Source organism: Rhinatrema bivittatum, chromosome 15 (assembly GCF_901001135.1).
Source record: "Rhinatrema bivittatum chromosome 15, aRhiBiv1.1, whole genome shotgun sequence".
In the NCBI taxonomy this organism is placed as follows: Eukaryota; Metazoa; Chordata; class Amphibia; order Gymnophiona; family Rhinatrematidae; genus Rhinatrema; species Rhinatrema bivittatum.
In genome coordinates, this window is record NC_042629.1 from 43,265,930 (window position 1) to 43,289,953 (window position 24,024).

Consider the following 24,024-nt stretch of genomic DNA (forward strand, 5'->3'; position numbering starts at 1 on the left):
GGGTTCCAGGCAACTACAAAACGTAGAATAAAAATATATTATAGAAACATAGGCACGAGGGATATAAACAAAAAAAGTCATATAAAGTTAAAACAAAAATATCAGCAATAAAACAAAGAACCGTATACACAAAGAACATTGACCCAAGCACGATCTGCAATATTGCAATCAGAAATGAAAATGGACAGACAAGATGGGCCCTGCAGTCTTTGTCCTATTCTCTCTTTTCTGCTTCTAAATTTGTTCTGTCATCCCTTTGGTCACCTTTTCACCTACAGCAGTGCTTCTCAACTCTGTCCTTAGGGAACACCTAGCAAGTCAGATTTTCAGGATATCCACAATGAATATGCATGAGATAGATTTGCATGCCTAGTTTACATTGTATGCAGATATACAATAGGGGGTCAGATCTAAAAGGGTGTCCATGATGAATACAGTGATTAAAATAAGATCACTGGATTGCACAACTGTGGGCTGCTCTGCATCTTCCAGGCCTTATCTACTTAGTTAAGTAGACTGATTGAGACATGCCACACGTTGAAGAGCTTAGGAACCAAGCTGTTTGGATAGTGCAAGTCTGCAAACTTGAGTATCCTATGTTGTCTTCCTTATGGAGTAACAAAGCAGAGATCTTAACTACTGTACTAAGTTGAGTAAGTATCAGAAGGCATGCAGCAGACATGGACATTACAAAGGTCCCATTTCCATGGGCAAGTTAGCAGGGAAACATCCCACCTCTGACTTCTCAAATCTGGTTCACAAAAAAACTTTTACCTGTTTTATGCTGAGGAGAAACACATTTTGAAAAAGTAGGTTCCCAAGACACTAAAAAGCCCAAATTATTATAGCTATTAATCATATCATTTCTGCCAGTGTCTTTGGAAACTACTCCCCAGACCCTGTCACTGATACTGTCTTGCTATGGCCTTGGTCTATTATTAGCACTGTCTTTGGAATGCAGGAGAATAAGGAAGAAACCTAAAACCTCCGCTTAGAATAGACTTCTCCCACCATCTTCTGTAACTCTAGCTGAAGCAGACAGGAGATGCAAACTCCTGCAATTTCAAGAATGAACTCTTTCGTGAAGTGTGGAATTAAAGCATGACACTTCCCTCCCTCCTGATCATAGGGACAGCACCAGATTATCTTCGGAAGATGCCCTGTCAGAGTCCTTCAACAGGACTCTTTCTGTATGGTAGAACAAGATTTACACTGTAAATATCAATGGATGGATTACGAAGTAGGAACAGATGGGCACTAAGGGGTAGATTTTCAAAGGGTTACACGCATAACCCCCGAAAACCTACCCCTGTGCACGCCAAGCCTATTTTGCATAGGCTCGGCAGCACGCACAAGCCCCGGGGCTTTCCAAAATGGGTGGTCCGGGGGCCGGGGGCGTGGCGGCGTTCTGGGGGTGGGGCCGGGGCAGCGGTCCCGAGTGCTCCAGCACAGCGCGCCGGCAGCCGGCCAGCAAGCACAAGTTACGCCCGCCTCAGGAGTTACACCTCAGGCAGGCATAACTCCTAAAAAAAAAAAAAAAGGTAGGGGTGATTTAGTTAGGGCTGGGGGGTGGGTTAGATAGGGAAAGGGAGGGAAAGGTGAGGGGGTTCGAAAAAAAAGTTCCCTCCAAGGCCGCTCCAATTTCAGAGCGGCCTTGGAGGGAACAGGGAAAGCCATCGGGGCTCCCATTGGGCTCAGCACATGCAAGGTGCACAAATGTGCACTCCCTTGCGCGCGCCGACCCCGGATTTTATAACATGCACTCGGCAGCGTGCGCATGTTATAAAATTGGGTGTACATTTGTGCATGCCGGGTAGCGCGCACAAATGTACCCCGTGCGTGTAACATTTAAAATCTGCCCCTAAGTCTAATTTAGCACATCCTTTATCGGTTCACTCTAGACAGACTCACATTAAAAGCCCAGAATGAAGCTGTTTCCTACCTCTTGGGGAAGGAGAGGGTAGTTATGACTTGGGACCTTTGTAAATACAACAAGCTGACCCAGAATTGGGTGCTAGCCTTGAGCCTTATAGGACTCACCTAATTCTAATGTACAGCAAAGTACGTTAGAAGGGGGATAACCTAGTGTTCCAATATATTAATGCCCTTTACTACCCTACCCAGAGAAACCTGGGTCCCAACATAAGTTCTTAGATCTGGGTGAGGCCAGGGGTAGCTGCAAGATGACTACTTGCAGACCCTAGAGAGACAAAGTCAATTAATGCCCTTATATTAACACCAAACAAATGGATGAAAAATAGCACAGGACAGTAGTCTATGGGGAACAATATCCAGTGATGAATTTAAGATTTTCTTGCACACATATACACATACAACCCCATAAGGCCAGACAACAGGGATTAGAAAGAGTAAGGCCCAGCCCCACAGGGATAGATTCTGTGGCAAAAATCTGAAAATTCTAAAAGTACATTGATAGAAATGTCCATCTTATTTTACATTATAAAAAAAGAAGTTTTCCAAACTTGCTTGTGTCGTATAATTTATTTTCTTCTTACTGAGTGAGAAAAGGGATCTCAAGTCTTGGTACAGGGAGGAAATCTCAGAGATAGGGAGGTTGAGGCAGTCCAGGGATGAGGCACGGAAGAGAAAATCATCAGAAATAGGGCAAGGAGAAAGTGAGGGGGGGAGGATGGAAAGGAAAAAGGATTGGGGGTGGGGAGAGGAGAAGGAGAGAGAGAAAAAGGAGAGAACACCAGGAATGGGGAGAATGGGGATGAGAAAGGGAGTTTGTGAGAGGGGGGGGGATCAGGAGGAAGGGAGATTCTGAGATTGAAGAAGGGGAGAATCTGAAAGGTTGTATTCCAGGATATAGGGGATATTTATTTATTTAAACATTTTTATATACCGGCATTAGTTGTGGACATCATGCCGGTTTACATCAAAACTGGTAAAGTATGGAAGTTACATATTAACAGGGAATTAGAAACTGGGAGGAGGGTAAATAATTAGATAGGATAGACGAGAAATAATAGTAACATTAACATTAACATGGTTCCTCGGTGTGAACGAGGAGAGAGGATAACAACATATGGTTCCTCAGTATGAGGAAGATGGAACAGACGCAATGTGGTCTATTTTTTATTGGAGGAGGTGTGAGTTTTTATTCTGGGTAGGCATGTTTAAACAACCATGTTTTCAATTTCTTTTTGAAGTTGTTCATACATGGTTCAAGGCGTAGGTCAGGCAGCAGTGTGTAAATCAGATATCAAGGAAGAGGAGGCTGAGTTGCAGTTTTGGGGGGGGGGGGGGGGGAGAGACCCTTGACCCTTGACCCTTGGCCCTGCTCCCCTTGCATCTCCTCTCTCTCTAACTTCCCACTTGATCTGGCATACGCATACCCAGCACCAATCCTTTCTCTCTCACACACACAAACACTACCCTTCTTCCCCCACCGTTCCCCTCTTTCACACACACACACACACACACACACACCCATACCCCAGCTGATCCCCCTCTCATCTGCAATCCTCTCCTCACCCCCCCCACCAATATTCCCCCACTCAGCCCCCTCCAAACCACTATGTCTGCTCCAGGCTTACTCCCCTCCTCTCCTTTTGCCTGGGAGGAGGGGAGGGGCTGGATCAGGAAGCCAAATGAGATTCTGTACAAGTGGCACCTATTTAGTTGATATAATTTAATACATTTAGTAACATTAATTTATGTGCCTTATTGTAAACCGTTGTGATGGTATCTAGCTTAACGACTGTATAGAAAAGATTTTAAATAAATAAAATAAAGTGAAAGGTATCAGATCTTCTTCCTGCCTGCTGTCACCAGAGTTTTGCCAGTCTAGGCATAGGCCTAGTGTGCCTTTTGAAAAATCTAGGCCTGGCAGACTCCTCCTTGTTTAGACTCAGGAAATTATTACAATAGTTGTGTACATGTGGGAGGGGACTTAGAGGTGGCGATATGGGGCAAAAATCAGGAATATACTGGAGGCTATGTTTGATGGCTCCTGAACAATTGACAAAAACAAATCAAAAAGAATTAATTAGTATAACAGTAAAAGATGAACTCGTAAGATATTAATGCAGGACAGACAAAAAATGAGTGTGGGGCAGGGGAAGAATTAAATTGCTGATGTGGCCACCATTCAGCAATCAGCAGTGATATGGCTATAGGCAAGGCAGCAGGAGGAAATCGTTAGAGAAATAGATGTAAGAAGACTGGCGATAGGGAGGGAATTGGTCACTGTGCAATTGAATAAAGTTTTATTCCTCGCCACCCCCCCATGCAATTCCCGTAAAAATCCTCTGTACCAAGAGAGGCGTGCCCTCTCTGGGAAGCTTAGTTAATGTCTGCTCACAGTTACAAGAGATATGTAGACACACTCTGCCCAGCCGGATTACATTGCTAAAAGTCCGACATGTCTCAGAATTTACATTTTCCCTTTCAGTGCATTAGACTCCTGAGTGGCAGCCTTTTAAAGAAACAGCAGCAGTGCCATGTGAGTGTAGATGGAGCCACAGGGGGCACATCCTGGGCGCATTCTGTTCAGCAGTTCCTTCCTCCCACCCCTCACTCAGGGGTAGATTTTTAAACTTACACGCATCCATGTGCGCGCACACGTGGACGCGCCAACTTTATAACATGCGCGCGCCGGCGCTCCTTTTACAGAGCGTGAAGTCAACTCTCAAATTTTTGTCTCTGCCTCCATTTGCTAGCCAAAGGACATATCCCACATGTATGGACTGGTTTGTAGGACGTGAAGGAAATTCCCATTCCAACTAATACGAAGCTTGAGGCTAGAAAAACTAACAGTGGAAAAAGTGAAAAACATAAGAACGGCATTACTAATAGATGTGACTATTATATGATATTTAATAACCCGTATCTTGCATTTAGATTTTATCACAGGTCCTTCCAACTGCCCACCCTATCACTAGCAAGTGGGTTATGCACCAAGGACATAATTGATTCTGATCATAGCCCAGCTTTTGCTGATGCACAACCAACTCAGCACATATTCATCTATCTGCTGGAGGAAGTGCACCTAGGGTCTGATTTTAAAAAGCATTTACATACTTGAAATTGGGTTTTACATGTATAAGTGGGTTTTTGAAGATTGCTACAATATATGGATTTACCCACGTAAGTGAACTTTACTCGAGTAAATAGCTTTTGAAAATTGCTACAATAGTATGTTATATTTACACTTGTAATTCCTTTGAAAATTCATCTGATACTGTATACTTTCAGCCACTGAGGAAAGGAGCACTCCTGGGAGTGGAAGACAGAGAATAAATGTAAACGCATATATGGTATCTTTTCCTCATGTCCAATGCATTTTCTTCAACATTTCCAGTTTTAGAGAGTTTGTTTTGTCCAAATCTCCCGTAAGTCTTTTTTTTCCCCCTTCATGCTATTCTCAGTTATCTAGATTCCCTTCTAGTATGCGGCCTTTTATAGCCACACAAAGCCCTGTCCTGCTGACAAGCAGGATTTAAACAGAATGTGAATTGGCTAGGATGAAGATTTTCCACCATTAATTTTTCATCTGTCCTCAGGCAATGGTGCCAATAAATATGCACAGATACAAGGTGGCCATAGTAAATGAAGCTTACTCACACACACACTCCCCCCTCCCCATTTCTTTCTTTGCTCAGAGTACACTGGTATGCTGGTGGGCTACATCCTGCTACAAAGCCATCCAATGAGGTAGGAAGCTCTTAGCCAAAATTCTTCCCATGCCAAGACTGACTTTTTTTTTTTTTTGCAAGACAGATTTTGAGCTCTTATGGCAACACTGAATCAAAAGTTTCAACAAAACATTTTTTCAAGGGTTTTTTTCTTTTTTTTTTTAACTACTACTACTAGTGGTATAATAGAAAAGGCAGACAGTTTCTAATAAGAAGACAGGCAAGACCAATCAGTGATACTATAATATTTATTATAATACTGGTACATAGACAAAGCACAAAATTAGAACCTACAGTACAGCAGAAAGGCATATATAAATATCTAGGAGTAGATGATGCAACAATGCATCACAAGTTACTGAGAGAAAAGATTACCAAAGAATATTGACTAAGAATAGTTCAAGAGACTGATAGCTTATATCTGAATCCGTGCTGTAAAGCACTTTTCAATAATAATTTCAATCTGCAATCCCACACTCTATGATTTTGGAATTGTAGACTTGCCCACAAAGATCTCAGACAGTTGAATGAAAGCAAAAGCATACTTTGTGAGTATAGAAAAGTTATCTATAAGGATACATGTATGCTGAGATTGTACATTCCAAGAGCTTAAGGCAGCTTTGGTCTTATAGAAATAGATTACACATATAGAGCTAATATTATAGGCCTCCGAATTTTCCTAACAGCATGAAAAGATGCAAATACTCAATAGTGCTGAAGTATTTGTTGTGTTTATGGCATTGTGGACCCTTGGTCGCAATGGAGATGACACGCCCACAGGGAGGGGCCCCGTGGGTAACCACTGCGATAGGCTGAACAGTAGCAGACACAGATAGAATAGTCTTTATTATACTGCTTGTAGATGATGGTAGGCAAGAAGAAAAGGCACAGATCCAAGAGGTGCCAATACGCTCGACAAGCTCAGTAGCGTAGTCTCACCCAGATGGTCACGTTAGGCAGAAGCCCGCAGTGCGGGAGATGCCACGGCTGGTGGGTGACATTAGAGGTACTCACGGAAAGGCTTCTTCTTGTGAAAGGTAGTTGGGACCGAAGGTCCATGGTGCAGGATATCGGAGAGAAGGGCCCTCGAGGAGCGAGTATCCATAATCCTGTTATCCTGTGGCGATAGAGAAGAGAGAGACCACCGAGGAGCGGTTGTCAAGTTAGTGAGGACCCCGAAGGGAAGCAGAGTGAAAAGACCCCAGAGGAGCGGGTATCTAGAACTCTGAGGAGCAAGGCCCTTTGATTGCGTCTAAGCTGCAGTTTAGAGCTGGCAGAGTAGCTAAGTAGAGACTTTGCTAACTCGCTGGATGAGCGGAAGCAGAGGCTGAAGTACCAGGAGGTACTGACGTCATGCGGTGGGATCGCCCCCGAGGTTCCCGCCATGACGTGAATTTGAGCGTCTGATGTGTGTGCACTCGCGCCCTAGGAGGCCACGAGAGTGAGCATGGCGGAAAAGGACACCCATGCTGGTCGGAGGACGCCGAGGCCCGCGGCACTTGGCACCGGAGGCAGCCATTATGCCCAGAGGAATAGAAAGGGGAAAGAAAGAGGTAAGGCAGAGAGATTGCAGCCGTCTGAGACTGGACACAACAGTATTAAAGTAAACAGCTAAAACCAGTCTCCATCCTCAATATGCAATTGTTCCAAGTAGAAAAAATGAGTAAGAATCTTCCAGCATACTTGGGAAAATAGGCAGTAGAATTTGCAAATCAAGAAAAAAAATTATTTACAAAATCAGACTATTGGCTAAAGCACAAATACAGCGGTAAACACTGAGTTATTTCTGCAACCACAAGTAGATCAAAACCCGACACAGGAACGATTAAGAAGAGATTAACTTAAACCTAAAGACACAGACTGCAGCCTATGACAGTAGACTACAGACAAGATGATTCATAACCTGCACAGAAAAGAAAACTGTAAAAACAAATATAGATTCTGTATAACAGAACTGGAAACAGCTATACATCTTATCACTAGGTGTGATGTGCTGATATCAGAAGGCTTGTATATAGAAAACCACAATAAGATAGCATGACTCGTCCACTGGAAACTGTGTAAATATTATAACATCACTGTACCAGAAAAGAATTGGGATCACATCCCTGACATAACTGTGGAGAATGAAGAAGTTGTGATCATCTGGGGCATTCCCATTTCAACTGATAAAAAGTGGGGATATGCATTTATTTGAAACAAAAGTGTAAAGTGTGAAGAATGAGCCTGTTTTGTATCATTAAAAAAAACAACTAAATATTTTTAAAATCTAAACATGTCATGAATTTTTTTATTTTTGAGAGATAGTTTGCATTATTTACAAAAAATGAAAAAAAAAACCCTAAAATGAAAAAAAATCTCTGAATAAAAAAAATGAAATGAAGATGAAAAAATGAGTGTGCATATCCCTAATAAAAAAAAAAAAGCCTGCTGCAAGAAAATCAGATATTGTGATAAAGGAGACCACCACAGGAACAGCATTGCTAATAGAAGTGCTAGTTCCAAGTGTCTATTCCATACAACATATGGAGAGAGATAGCAAATATCAAACAATTCAATCAGAAACCCTGAAAACGTGGCAGAAATATACAGAAATAGTTCCAATTGTATTGGGTACCACAGACCTGAATAAAATGAACTTTCCAAGTGCACCTGGATATATTGTCTATATATATCACATTTTATGAACTTCAGAAGGAAGCTCTTTGGCACAGTGCAAATATTGAGACGAGCACCAGTAGTAAATTTGAGAGATTGAGATTGTATTCAACATACCCTTATGAGTGAGGTTCATTCCTGTCATAGTGTGCGCAAAACAAACCCATTTGTGGACACTACCTTGTAGGATGGACAGTAGGACATAGGTGAGGTGGCAAAACCTTCACAGAGAATCTAAAATCAAGTCAAAGCGTGGTCTGGTTGGTTGAATATCAGAACTGAGAAGCTAGGGATTGAAAATCTGGAGAGGGTAATTTTATAACTGTGTGTTGCAGAAAAGCCTAGACATACCTTCTATGTCAGACTTTTACCCCAAATTTTCAAAGCAAATATATGCACACAAGTTTGCTTTGAAAATTCATGAATTAAATAGCCTGGAACATGCACAAATTCACACAAAATCATACCTCCTCTTTGTGTAGTTAAGTTAATCATACCTCCTCTTTGTGTAGTTAAGTTACACATATACTTTATTTCAAAAGTATGCATGTAAGCCCCAATTCCACTCCCCCCCTCCCCAATATCTATCCCCAATGCATATAAAAGTACATATGAAACCACATTAGGTGCATACTTTTACATACACTTATTCCCAGGCTATTTTATAATAGCCATTGATGCACATAAAACCAAGTTTAAAACATGTAAATAATTTAAAAAATATTACCGTCAGTTTTTATCCTTTGGATTGTAAAAATAATGCTCCCAGCAGGTAATGACAGAAGATCACCACATTAGATGTATAAATGTCATCAACAAAAAAATAAACCAGCGTAATCAAACCATTTCCATCCTAAATATAAAATAAAACCAACACTAAAAATGTCATAAAAAACATCCCTCCTACTCTAAACTCTTAAAATACAATCTCCAAACCTGTTGCTTGTGCAATCTATGTTCCAAAGAAGGATATCAATAACCACTCAACCTAATTCAGACAGAAATAATACAACAAAAGAACAGATAGAGAAATATAAATTCCCCCTTAACCAAAACACTTTTTGAATAACCAGCATGTCACTAATTTAAGAAAAGTTAAATAATCATCACAGGACCTAATTTCAAGAGATGGAGTTTTCTGATTCTTGGGCCAACAAAACTAAAGGCCCTTTCTCTCATCCCAGGAAGTCCCTGAGGTTTTCAAGTGAAGAAACAAAAAGGCCCTGCAAACAGAAGAGCCTTGGACAGCTCTGATAATTTGGCACAGAATCTCATACAGGTCTATCCAGTACCGAGCGGTAGGAACAGCTGCGTTAGTGCCTGCGGCACCCGCGGTTGCTGCACGCACAGTGCAGCTCACCTACCGAACACTAATTTTATTTAAATGTAAACCACGTCCGCATCCGTGAAGCCTTAGGTCCGCGCAACCCATTTTACTGGATAGAGCGCCTATACAGTATCCTGGGTGCGCGGGCCTAAGGCTTCACGCCACGCTGGTATCTGTCATTTCAAATGTCATTTGAAATGACAGATACCAGGGAGGAGTGGAGAAGAGATGACAGCGGCGAAGCAAAAAAAAAGCAAAAAAACCAAAAGCAAAAAGTAAGTCGCTTCGCCGCTTCACTCTTCCCTCCTCCCGGAGCAGGGCGCGAAAAGCAGCCTTGCTCTGGGAGGAGGGAAGCGACTTACTTCTTGCTTTTGGTTTTTTTTTTTGCTTCGCCGCTGTCAGTGTCTCCCCTCCTCCCGGAGCAGGGCGCGAAAAGCAGCCTTGCTCCGGGAGGAGGAGAGACACTGCGGCGAAGCAAAAAAAAACCAAAAGCAATTTTGGTTTTTTTTTTCCAAAAGCGACAATTTTGGTTTTTTTCCAAAAGCGACTTACTTTTGGGATCTGTCAAGATCCCAAAAGTAAGTCGCTTTTGGACGCCTGCACAACTTACTTTTTTTTGCAGCCATCAGCAGAAACACGATCGTAGCTCCTCCCGACGAAGACGAAGATGGCCGCCTGCACGGGGGAAAGCGTACAATTGGCCGCTCAAGACGTGGCGTCACATCCCGTGACGCCAAACGTCGTGATGTCACGTCTTCAGCGGCCAATTGCACGCTTTCCCCCGTGCAGGCGGCCATCTTTGTCTTCGTCAGGAGGAGCTATGATCGTGTTCCTGCTGATGGCTTCAAAAAAGTAAGTTGTGCAGGCGTCCAAAAGCGACTTACTTTTGGGATCTTGACAGATCCCAAAAGTAAGTCGCTTTTGGAAAAAAACCAAAATTGTCACTTTTGGAAAAAAAACCCCAAAATTGCTTTTGGTTTTTTTTTGCTTCGCCGCAGTGTCTCTCCTCCTCCCAGAGCAAGGCTGCTTTTCGCGCCCTGCTCCGGGAGGAGGGGAGATACTGACAGCGGCGAAGCAAAAAAAAAAAACCAAAAGCAAGAAGTAAGTCGCTTCGCCGCTTCCCTCCTCCCGGAGCAAGGCTGCTTTTCGCGCCCTGCTCCGGGAGGAGGGAAGAGTGAAGCGGCAAAGCGACTTACTTTTTGCTTTTGGTTTTTTTTTTTTGCTTCGCCGTTGCTTCGCCGTTTTTTTTGCTTCGCCGTTGCAGTCTCCGTGGCAGCCCCAGTCCGGACATCGGAGGGGGGCTGCAACGTTTTTTTCGCTTTTTTTTTTGGCTTTGGGAGCAGAGGAGAGGACTGGGGCTGCCACGGAGACCGGCACCCATGATCGCGGCCAGGGCAGGTGAGCGGGGGCTGGGGGAAAGCTTGCCACCTACCCTTACCCCTGCCTCTACCGCAGGGGTCAGGGTAGGCGGTAAGTTTGCAGGTTAAACGCGCGACAAAACAGCAGGGAAAACTAGCGATAGTCGGGGCGCGGGTTACGGGATGCTAGGGAATAGCTAATTCGCTCGTTTGCATGCAATATGCATGCCGCGTGTGGAAGGGGTTGCCCGGGGAATTTAGGACGCGGTAGGAGTAGGTTAAAGGGGATTCGGGATCGCAGGAAGGGCTAACGCGGCCGGAAAGTGAGTAAAAAGCGGCTTAGGAGCAGGGTAAACGCGGCCGCACTTTACAGGATAGACCCGATAGGGAAGAGAGAGAAAGTACTGTTCAGTCTTGGCTGCCAGGGTGGTAGTGCCTGCCCACCTATTGTCAAAAGGTTTTGTTGGTGCTGTCTCAGATGCCTCAGTCTCACAGGTAGCACAGTGGTAAGGCCTTTGCAGTGACGACATTACAGAGTCATGCCATACATCCTTCCGGCTAAGGAGATTTACTCTCTCAGAGGTTATGTATGACTACATTTTTATCTGCTTAGGAATTTAAATGTATCCCATTTGGCAACTTTCCATTATTTCTTATGGAAGGAAAAACTGAAACAAGTTGGCACAAAATTAATGTACATCTGAAGTGAAATCTGTCATCTGTATCTCAACATTTTCAGCAAAATATGCTGATGACAATGAAATGTAATTCTTCACAAGGATATTAACTACATTTTGTGCACTGTAGTGTTTCTGTGAGCAGTATCAGTTTTCTTGGGGGAAGTATGCGCTCTGTCACCGTGGAATTGCATTTTTTTGTCTGTAGGATTTATCATATTTGAGAAATCTGTCAAAATACAGATTCCCTAGTAACAGACTGAACATTAAGCCTGCCTTAGGTGGACTATGAAAATCTGAATGCTGAATTGCTGATTCGGATGTCCATCTTTTCTGAATAAAAAAATAAACAACCCTGCTTGGAAAGGAGCGATTCCCATGCCACCAATTAGATTTTTTTTTTTAATGGAAATTAGTGGAACCTAACATAACCAATCCATAATCAGTTTTCTAGGAGCCCAACTGTCTCTTCAAGTGGCAGGAGCTGTGAGGTAGAGTTGGGATGATCCAAAAAGGGTGGGCCTGTCACTGAGAGGCAAGGATCACCTTGCTGGTGGCTGAAAAGAATCAGTAAGTACTGCTTGGGGAAATTTTCAAAACTTTAAAAGTATTGGGGAGAAGTAAACTATTGGGGTATATTATTTAGTGTGTGCATTAATGTGTCTGCATTAAATAGGTAGTCAGAAAGGCAGGCAAAAAACAGAACCCTCCCTCCCTTCTCCCAACCACCCCTAACTCATCCTTTAATTTATAAGCAGGTGACACTTTCACTCTAAAAAAAAAATTATTCAACCTTTTAACTTATAGTCAGAAATTCTCCACACCTTATCAAAAGTTTAATCATTCTCTTGTAGGTTACTACCAGATATATAGGGCCGGATTTTAAAAGGATTATGCGCGTAACCCTTTTAAACCCCCTCCTGCATGCGCCGAGCCTATTTTTCATAGGCCCGGCGACACGCGCAAGCCCCGGGAACTAAATAAAGGAAATTTCAGACCTATTTCACTTAATTTGTAACCTATCATTAAAATCATCCATTGTATTTAAGACTGGAAGATGGCCAATGTAACCCCAATATTTAAAAAGGGCTCCAGGGGTGATCCGGGAAACTATAGACCAGTGAGCTTGACTTCAGTGCTGGGAAAAATCGTGGAAACTGTTATAAAGAATAAAATCACAAAAAATTTAGATAGACATGGTTTAATGGGGCACAGCTAGCATGGATTTACCCAAGGGAAGTCTTGTCTCACAAATCTCCTACATTTTTTGAAGGGGTGAATAAACATGTGGACAAAGGTGAACCAGTATAGAAACATAGAAATGACAGCAGAAGAAATCCAAATGGCCCATCCAGTCTGCCCAGCAAGCTTCGCACTTTTTTTTTCTCATACTTATCTGTTACTCTTGGCTCTTAGTAACCCTTTGGTTCTATTTCCCTTCCACCCCCACCATTAATGCAAAGAGCAGTATTGGAGCTGCATCTAAGTGTAATATCCAGCTTAATTAGTTAGGGGTAGTAACCGCCGCAATAAGCAAGCTACACCCATGCCCATTTGTCTACCCAGACTATGCGACTCAGTCCCTGTTGGTTGTTGACTGTATATAGATCCACTTTTCTTCATTCCCCCTGCCATTGAAGCAGAGAGCTATGCTGGATTTGCACGAAGTATCAGACTTTCTCCCCTGCCGTTGAAGCAGAGAGCTATGCTGGATTTGCACGAAGTATCAGACTTTCTCCCCTGCCGTTGAAGCAGAGAGCTATGCTGGATATGCATGAAGTATCAGACTTTCTCCCCTGCCGTTGAAGCAGAGAGCTATGCTGGATATGCACGTAGTATCAGACTTTCTCCCCTGCCGTTGAAGCAGAGAGCTATGCTGGATATGCACGCAGTATCAGACTTTCTCCCCTGCCGTTGAAGCAGAGAGCTATGCTGGTTATGCATTGAAAGTGAAGTATCAGGCTTATTTGGTTTGGGGTAGTAACTGCCGTAACAAGCAAGCTACTCCCCGCTTTTTGGGGCGGATTTTAAGAGCCCTGCTCGCGTAAATCCGCCCGGATTTATGTGAGCAGGGCCTTGCGCGCCGGCGCGCCTATTTTCCATAGGCCTGCCGGCGCGCGCAGAGCCCCGGGACTCGTGTAAGTCCCGGGGTTTTTCGAGGGGGGCGTGTCGGGGGCGTGTCGGGGCTGGGCCGATCGGCGCGGCGTTTTGGGGGCGGGACGCAGCGTTTCGGGGGCGGGCCCTGGGGCGTGGTTTCGGCCCGGGGCGGTCCGGGGGCGTGGCAGCGCCCTCCGGAACCGCCCCCAGGTCGCGTCTCGGTGCGCTAGCGGCCCACTGGGATTTACTTCTCCCTCCGGGAGGCATAAATCCCCCGACAAAGGTAGGGGGGGTTTAGATAGGGCCGGGGGGGTGGGTTAGATAGAGGAAGGGAGGGGAAGGTGAGGGGAGGGCGAAAGCGAGTTCCCTCCGAGTTCCCTCCGAGTTCCCTCCGAGTTCCCTCCGAGTTCCCTCCGAGTTCCCTCCGAGGCCGCTCCGATTTCGGAGCGGCCTTGGAGGGAACGGAGGCAGGCTGCGTGGCTCGGCGCGTGCCAGCTGCACAAAATCGGCAGCCTTGCGCGCGCCAATCCTGGATTTTAGCAGATACGTGCGGCTACGCGTATCACCCCAAGGTCTCTCTCTTGCCCCGTGCACATCAGTCCTTCTCCCCATATCGAATACAGTTCATTCGGATTTCCATACACCAGAATAAAAAAACTTCTTTTTTTATTCTGTTCTATGTAAACCGCTATTTGTAGCGATAGTTACTGTTCTTTGTGAACGGGGGTGATATGTATATTATACAGGAACCTCCGGTATATAAATTATTTAAATAAATAAATAAATATGCATGACTCTGCACTTCTTGGCATTGAATCTCAGCTGCCATATCTTTGACCACTCTTCCAGCTTGCTTAGATCCCGTCTCATTCTCTCCACTCCTTCCGGCGTGTCCACTCTATTGCAGATCTTAGTGTCATCCGCAAAAAGACAAACCTTACCTTCTATCCCTTCCGCAATGTCGCTTACAAAGATATTGAACAGGATCGGTCCCAACACCGACCCCTGCGGCACTCCGCTCAACACCGCTCTCTCTTCAGAGTAAGTTCCATTTACCATCACACATTGTCTTCTGTCCGTCAACCAGTTTGCAATCCAGGCCACCACCTTGGCACTCACTCCTAAGCTTCTTATTTTATTCACCAGTCTCCTGTGCGGGACCATATCAAAAGCCTTGCTGAAGTCCAAGTAGATGACATCGAGTGATCTTCCTTGATCCATTTCCTTGGTTACCCAGTCAAAAAAGTCAATCAGATTTGTCTGACAGGATCTTCCCCTGGTGAATCCCTGCTGCCTCTGGTCCAGCAATTCTTCTGACTGTAGATAGTTCACTATTCCTTCTTTTAACAGCGACTCCATTACTTTTCCCACCACCGAGGTGAGGCTAACCGATCTGTAGTTTTCAGCCTCCTCTCTGTTTCCACTCTTGTGAAGCGGGATTACCACCGCTCTTCTCCAATCACTTGGCACCACTCCTGTTTCTAGGGATCTACTGAACAGGTCACACAGCGGACCCGCCAGCACATCTCTGAGCTCCCTCAGTATCCTGGGATGAACCTCATCAGGCCCCATGGCTTTGTCTACTTTCAGTTTCCACAGCTCTTCCCATACATTCTCTACTGTAAATGGAGTTACATCTACTCCATTCCCCTCTATTTTCTTGTTAACTAGCAACGGTCCTTCTCCAAGGTCTTCTTTAGTGAACACTGAACTGAAGTAGATATCGTGTATTTGGATTTTCAGAAGATGTTTGACAAAGACCCACATGAAAGGTTTCTTAGAAAACTAAAAAGTCATGGGATAGGAGGCGATGTCCTTTTGTGGATTGCAAGCTGGTTAAAGGACAGGAAACAGAGTTAAATGGTCACAGTGGAAAAAGGTAAACAGTGGAGTGCCTCAGGGATCTGTACTTGGACCGGTGCTTTTTAATATATTTATAAATGATCTGGAAAGGGATACGACGTGTGAGGTGATCAAATTTGCAGATGACACAAAATTATGCAGAGTAATTAAATCTCAAGCAGACTGTGATAAATTGCAGGAGGACCTTGTAAGACTGGAAGACTGGGCTTCCAAATGGCAGATGAAATTTAAAGTGGACAACTGCAAATTGATGCATATAGGGAAAACTAACCCTTGCTGTAATTACACAATGTTAGGTTCTATCTTAGGAGTTACAACCCAGGAAAGAAATCTAGGCGTCATCAGCTCATTGTGCTGTGGTGATAAAAAATGCAAATAGAATGTTATGAATAATTAGGAAGGGAATGACAAATAAAATGATGAATGACATAATGCCTCTGTGTTGCTCCATGGTGAGCCCACAGTTTGAATACTGTGTGCAATTCTGGTCACCACATCTAAAAAAAGATATAGTTGCACTGGAGAAAGTGCGGAGAAGGGTGACCAAAATGATAAGGGGCATGGAACGGCTGCTCTATGAAGTAAGGCTAAGGAAGTTAGGGGCTGTTCAGTTTGGAGAAGAGACAACTGAGGGGAGATATGATAGAGGTCTACAAAATCATGAAAGGACTTGAACAAGTTAATGTAAATCAGTTATTTACTCTCTCAATAGATGGACTAGGGGGCACTCCATGAAGTTAGCAAGTAGCTCATTTAAAACAATCACATTTTTCACTCAGTGCATAGTTAAGCTCTGGAATTCATTGCCAGAGGATGTGGTTACAGCAGTTAGTCTAACTGGGTTTAATAAAGGTTTGGATAAGTTCCTAGAGGAAAAATCCATAAACTGCTATTAATTAGTAAGAAATAGTAGCTTGAGATTTATTTAATGTTTGGGTACTTGTGACTTGGATTGGCTACTGTTGGAAACAGGATACTGGGTTTGACGGACCCTTGGTCTGACCCAGTATAGCATATCTTATGTTCTTATGCCAAAAAGAAACAGAAAAATGTATTTTTAGTAAGAGCTAAAATGTTTCTAAATACAGAAATATTTGAAAGCTGTGTCACACAGTTGCGTGATACACCAAAAACAAAAACTACCCACTGGAAGGTGTAACTCAAAGCAATCAATACAAAAAACCCAACACCCTCTTTAAACTTTACCGAAATGGACCAGATGCATTATGTGACTAAATCAATAAATCTAATGTCTGATTATATTAAATAAGTAAGTAAATACATAAATAAATAATTGATCATTTTTGCAGAACAAGTTGGTGTGAGGGAGACATTTGGCTTTTAACTGTTAGTTTTATAGTTCATTTGGAGTAATGCAATGAAGCAATTTTAAAATGACAAAAATTACTTAGAGGTCATTTAGATTAACATACAGCCAAATTTTGTAGTGCATCTACAGAGCTGTGCTGTAGAATGCAATAAGGGGAAAGAATGACATTGTACTTAGTATTTAAACTAGATCTCTCATATAAGAATTGAAAAGTAGTGAATTAAGAGAAGCAAAGCTGATAATTCAAAATTTGATAATGGCTTACAAGTAATTTAAAATCAGTTATAAAAAAACGGAGTAACAGGAGAGACAGTGCGAAGATCCAGAGAAATGTTGAGGTGTATGGGGAGAGCTAGGACCAACAGAAAAAGGAAGGTGAAAATTGGGTGTCTGATTTTACCACAAGTGACAGAAATCAAGAAAAAAATGATACTATTGCCAGCAATCACTGACATAATGTAAAATTCTTGGTTACTTTTGCAGATCAAGGCCAGCACAAGGCGAAGAAACTGCTTTATCTTGCAGTGGCTCCCCCATCTATTGGCCATGGATAGCTCTGTCTGTGGTGGTGGCAGATTAAATCAGCTTGCTAGCAGGACATCTTGGAATCAGAGTCAAGACAGCGTTCTAGGTGGCTGCTTCAGTAAAGATTCCCCTGGACCACTTCATTGGAAAAATCCATACCATCTACAAAGGCAGCAGTGAAGATAGCCTTGTGTCCTGGAGTTGTCGAGGGAAACCAGAGGACTCCCTAAATCGAAGCTGAGCCGCAATGAGAGAGAATATGGAAGAAGACATGACAATATCTATGACAGGAGGAGGTTGGAGGAAGAGTAATTTTGCCTTTTTTGGAATCAGAGAAAGGACTGCCTAAAAAGGAAAAAAGCCCCAAGAGCTTCTATGTGAAAAAAGGAATCAGAGGCTCATTTCTGTTTGTGAGAAGGAAAGCATCTAGATCAAGTCTTCTGGATTCAGGGGAGCTACATCCAGAGGTTCAGATACCAGGGGAATGCCCAGGTAGATTCCCTACTCAGAGTACCTGCTGCCTATGGCTGAAGAACAGGTTTCAATGAGACTGTGTTCTCTACTCTATTCTATACATTTACACGTCCCACAAAGGGACCTAAGATCCAGTAACAAGGGACTTCTATCTGTCCCAACAATTAAATCAGCGAGACTTAGCAAAGTTCGAGATAGAACCTTATCTATTGCTGGTCCCAAGTTATGGAACACATTACCATCTAATTTAAGATTGCAAGTAGATATTTAAAAAAATTTAAAGCAGACCTAAAGACATGGCTTTTTACACGCGCATACACAGAGGCATGAGAAGATACGATCAAGCCTAATCCTATTCTTTAATTTGTTATTTAGTTGCTTTTAGTACCTTAGTATTTAATATATCTTAAAATAATATACAGAAAATTCATAAATGTTTTTATTATTTTATGATTTAATGGTTTTGATATAAATTGTATCTGATTATTGTATTTTATTGTATTTTATGTTAAACGTACACCGTTGTGATGGTCTTTTAGTTTAGACTGATGTAATGGTATAGAAAACCTAAATAAACTATAAACTACTCTAATGGCTCTTAACATATCTCCATTTTCATTTTTTTTCTCCTGCTTCAAATTAACAATGAAACCAAAGGACTAGGAATGAAATCTAGTCTAATTGTGTTGATCAATTTTAACTCTTGTGCTAATCCTCAGCACAGCATGGCCACTTCAGGCAAGGAAGGGAGAGCAGAGAAGTAGGAAGCAGGACATTGTTGTCATTCTCCACTGTCAGTGGACTAACGTATGGCCTGCTCATGCAAGGCTGACTTTAACGACCAAGTCAATTACAATTTGCTTTCTCATAACCCCCCCAATATCCACCACTTGGTCCAAAAGGCAAAACAGGAGCACCAGTTAAGAGAAGCAAAAGGCCAAAAGAGCCACAGATATATATATATATATCAACAATTTTTATTTTGTATTCTTAATACCTTGAGGACCTGAGTTATTCACATGCCCCACACAAACGGTAGCAGAGTTTAAAACCAGATGGATGTATTACACCATCAACCAAGTTTGGTATACTCTTACCAAATCAGGTAAGATATTTATAAATCAGTTTCATTGCTAAATCCCAGACAAACATAACATTCAAGATTAAGTCATTAACCCCCCCATTTAGGATACTAGACACATCTTTCATGACAGGCCGATACAGGTGGAGCGCACTGTTAGCCCAGGTTTGGACACGCGTTTTTGACGCACTAGCTTTATCCCTTATAAGTATTTTGCATAGGCCGCCGGCACGTGCAAAGCCCCGGGACGCGCGTAAGTCCCGGGGCTTCGGAAAAGGGGCGGGAGGGGGCATGTCCGGGGGTGTGGCGATGGTTCAAGCAGGCATAACTTGCCCAACAAAGGTGGAGGCCGCTCCAATTTCGGAGCGGCCTCGGAGGGAACGAAGGCAGGCTGCGCGGCTCGGTGGAGCAGCCTTAGAGGGAACGAAGGCAGGCTGCGCGGCTCGGCGCGCACAGGCTGCCGATTTTGCGCAGCCTTGCACGCGCTGACCCCGGATTTTATAAGATACGCATGGCTACACGCGTATCTTATGAAATACGGCGTACTTTTTAAAGATCTACCTCAGCGGGTAATAGCGCATCAAAAATACGCGTCCAACCCCCCCCGAAACTAATAGCGCCCGCAACATGCAAATGCATGTTGATGGCCCTATTAGTTATTCCCGCGCGAATCAGAAAGTAAAATGTGCAGCCAAGCTCTCTCTCATGAGAGAGAACACATGACAGAAGCCTGTGTGTGTGTTTGCATGAGAGAGCATGGGAGTGAGAAGCCTGTGTGTGTGTGTGTGTGTGTGTGTGTGAGAGAGAGAGAGAGAGAAAGAGAGGGTGGCATGGTTGGGAGTGAGAAGCATGTGTATCATGTGTGTATGTGTGAAAGAGAGCATGGGAGTGAGAAGCATGTGTATCGTGTGTATGTGTGAAAGAGAGCATGGGAGTGAGAAGCATGTGTATCGTGTGTATGTGTGAAAGAGAGCATGGGAGTGAGAAGCCTGTGTATCATGTGTGTATGTGTGAAAGAGAGCATGGAAGTGAGAAGCCTGTGTGTCATGGGTGTATGAGAGACAGCATGAGAGTGAGAAGTGTGTGTGTGTGTGTGTGTGTGAAAGAGCATGTGAGAGTGAGCCTGTGCTTTTGAGAGAGACAGCATGTGGAGTGGAGACACAGAAAGAGAGTATCTGGGCATGAGATCATGTGAATGTGAGAGAGAGCAAGCATGTAGGAGTGGGAGCCTGCATGTGAGAGAGAGCATGTAAGAGTGATAGCTTGTGTGTGGGAGTGGGAACCTATGTGTGAGACAGTATATGAGAGTGAGAGCCTGCATGTGAGAGCGGGAAACTGGGTAAAAGAGAGAGTATGGGGGAGTGGGAGTGGGAGCCTGTATGAGGAAGGAAGGAAAGATGACAGGAGAAGAGAAGAAACAAAGAATAAAAGAGACCTTGAAAAACGAATTAGGAAAAGACAACTGATTAGAAAAATAAGATCAGACAACGAAGGTAAAAAAAAAATATTTTGACTTTCAGCAATTGAAATATGCTGTTTGGGAATGTGCATTTCTTATATATTTGTATTCCACTTCACAGAGTCTGATTTCTTGGGTTTTCCATTTCAATCTTGTGTGCATGCTTCTGTTTATAATTTATAGTTTCTTATTCTGTCTGTGTTGTGCATATGCGACAGAGCTTCAGTATTTCTGATAGCGTGTAGTTTGTCTGTGGGGATTTGTAGCAGTCCAGCTTGTTTGTCCAGTAGGTGGTGTATTAATGTTTTAGGGCCTGGTGTAATGTTTGCCTTACTGCCTTTCCATAGATAAGGTTGCTACTGTTGGAGTCCTGAGAGTTACTGCTGTTATGGTATGGTATGGTATAGCAAGGTTCTAGATAGGGTTTTTTTTATTATATTTTTGTATGGGTTTGTATTACTTCACAAAGTGCTTGGTAGTGTAGGGAGTTTGTTTTGCTGTTACTGAGGTGACACCACAATCTGAATATATATTTTTTCTGCATGTTGTGTTATAGTATAAACAATCCTAGTTCTGCTCTACACCCATTTCAAATCTTAAGTTCTTATGATTTTTATGATTATTGCTGTTTTATTGTTGTTATGATATATTCTGCATTTTTTAAAAGAGGATTCATAAAAGAATACATTGATATTTGTTTTATTATGTGATTGTAGCTGATGTTTCTGTGAAGTGTTCTGTTTACATTTTATATGATATTGTGTATTTATAAAATGCAATACATATAAAATAAATTCATGCAGATGAATAAGCTATTTTTAATGTTGGTAAGTGCTTGACACAAAATATTTTAAAGCATCACTCATGATGCATGATGTCTGTTGCACACTACAAAGAAATCCATTGTCAGGTGCACTAAGTTATTATTTATTGATAAGAATACAACTTGTAAGGCTCAAACCTATATGCCTATTGCTCACCCATGTTAGCCTTGGGCCCCCCCCCCCCCCAAAAAATTTGGATCTGGCTGCTAAATATTTCACCCACTATTATTCCTCTTCCTGTGAAACAAACAGAGACAGCTTGATGAAGATGCGGGCTGATGCTGTTTCCAGCTATAGTTCTTGCAAATCCTCAAAACTAAATGCATGTGTAATTTCTCATTTTAATCTCATGACCTTTTGAGTTATATATTTCATATAATGCCAAACGACAGGCATTGAAAAAAAAGTTGTTCTGAATGTAAAGATAAGCCCCATCAGCAGTGATGCAAACAGGCTTGTTCAATCAGGCACATCATACTTAACAGGATTTTTACTGCTGATATACCGTCCCGGAAAAACCTCTGTCTGACAGAGAAGGAAGCAGCATTACCATAGGCAGGGGCATGGAATGGGGGAGGGGAGGGAAGGACAGGTGGCCCCTCCCCCCCCCCCCCCCCCCCCCAAAATGGCATTCCCTCCCTCCAGTGCTGGCACCTCTCTGACTCTCACCTTCCCAGTTCCCTCTGCATCCTCCTGGTCCATTCCCATCTGGCAGGACGCAAAGCCTATGGACCAGTGGGGAAGTTTCAGTAGATGCAGAGCATGTATACAGAACTCGAGATGCAGGATGTACATCTGAATTCTTCCTCATCCTGTAGATACCACACTTCACTCCCATATAGAAGTGATACAATCAAATAATTTTAACTGGAGGATTACTAAGTGGTTGAAACTGGTTGGGTTTTTGGTTGGGTTTTTTTCCCCCCTCCACATAAATGCAAGCACTGCTACTGCAACCCTATGAAAGTGAATGCTCTAATCTATCACTAAGCAATTTCAAAGTCAAAATATCATCCTAACGTCAGGTAGCAAATGCTTAAAGAAAAAAAAAAAGTTGTCTGTTGCTTCCATTACGTACTACCAACCTGCTAAATCAAGAAAGAAGATGAAAAATGTACAAACACCAAAGTACCAAACAGACAGCTGTTTCACACCATATAAGGGGAAACATAATTGGCCCTTGGGAGAAAGTGAAGACTAGGGAACTGCCAAAACTACATCCTGGACTGGGTCCTGCAGTTGAGGGATTATGGATAGTTACAGCAGAAGAGGCAGATGTCCATGCAAAAACATCTCACTGCTCTGCAGCAACGGTTTGGTACCCTGGACAAGAAAGCTTTTAGGGCTTACCGGACAGCTGCCATCATTTAAAGACAGGGTAGTACTGTGCTGTGAGAGGATTAGTGGTAATTATAATGTAGTGAAAATGTGATTATTACTGTATTGGCCCGATTGTAAGATGAAATGTGTTTGTTTTTTAAACACATATTTCAAACACACTATCTTGTTTTAAAATTGCAGCCTAAAAAATGCTGGAAATACCACTGAGGTGGAAGGTGGGAAGGTGGGAAAGAGAGAGATGCCCCAGCAGGTAACAATGCCAACTTAGGGCACCCCCCCCCCCTCCACCACCTCATCCCCTCCTTCCCCTCACACGCCAAATCTCAGTCTCTCCTCCTCTGCCTGCCCACCACCACCAAACAACAACCTCCACACTCCCCCCTCTAACCCCAGACTTCTTACTGACATTTCTGGGGCTGGGACTGAGCCGGTCTAGTCACATTATTCTGTAGTGCAGAAGCTCTAGTTCAACTTGCAAGGACACCATTTATTTTGGAAGGAAACAGATGGCTGGCCTTTTTCTGGGTTTTGAATTGGGACAACTCACACCCAAAGTAGGGCTCATACACCTAAGGACCAGCAAGTCATTTTTTTGGCGTACCATCTCTGTCTGCTTATTTCTCTCTATCGCTTTCATATTAATTGTCTTTCACCTCCCATCCCATCCTCATTCTATTTTTATTACCCCACCCAAGCTTTCAATTTCTCATTTTATTCTCTTAGGCTTCCCCCATCTCCCTTCTTCCTCTTGTTCCTTATCTCACCTTTCTTTCCCACATTAAACCTGTCCTCATTCCATCTTTCTTGTTTTGGCAACTTATCTTTCCTCCTACCATGTAATATGACTAATCCATCCAACATTAAGTATCCTCAAAAGTGCAATGGAAAAACACGCTGTCATGCTCCAATCTATAGACTTGTATTATTTGTGAAATCAAAGAACTCAAAGTTTAAATAAAGGGTAATCGGAGGAAGTCCAGGAAAGATACTACATTGATCAACCTTCGTGGACACAAATACTTCCCTGATTGCAGAGATTTGGACAAGAGGAAGGACGAATGAGTAGAACCTTAGAATAAGATAAAATTTCTTCTGCATCCAAACTCTATCCCTCCCCCTAACAAAAAAAAAAAAAAATATATATATATATATATATATATTTGATTTAAAAAAAAAAAGAAAGAAACAGTAAAAATATGGATTTAAAAGAATGCAGAGCACTCCCGTCTGCATCTAGCATTGCTAAACAATCCTACCACACTCCTGGCGACAACATTGGGTGTTTGGAGTGTGCTAGATGGGGCAGGAGGGTTCTGGATTGGCTAGCAAATGGAAGGGTTGGCTTTAGGA

At 43.0% G+C, this 24,024-nt stretch overlaps 1 protein-coding gene and 1 long non-coding RNA gene across 2 annotated transcripts in view; one reads left to right on the plus strand and one right to left on the minus strand.

Moving 5' to 3' along the window:
* The window catches only part of LOC115076788, a 194,172-nt gene extending 175,607 nt beyond the window's left edge, over window positions 1-18,565 (plus strand). Inside the window, exon 6 of the long non-coding RNA XR_003852866.1 lies at window positions 17,454-18,565. This is a non-coding gene — a long non-coding RNA (uncharacterized LOC115076788). The remainder of the gene's footprint in view (window positions 1-17,453) is intronic.
* Window positions 1-24,024, minus strand: part of IGSF11 (immunoglobulin superfamily member 11) — a 137,218-nt gene that overhangs the window by 67,850 nt on the left and 45,344 nt on the right. The gene's annotated exons all lie outside the window — the stretch shown is intronic.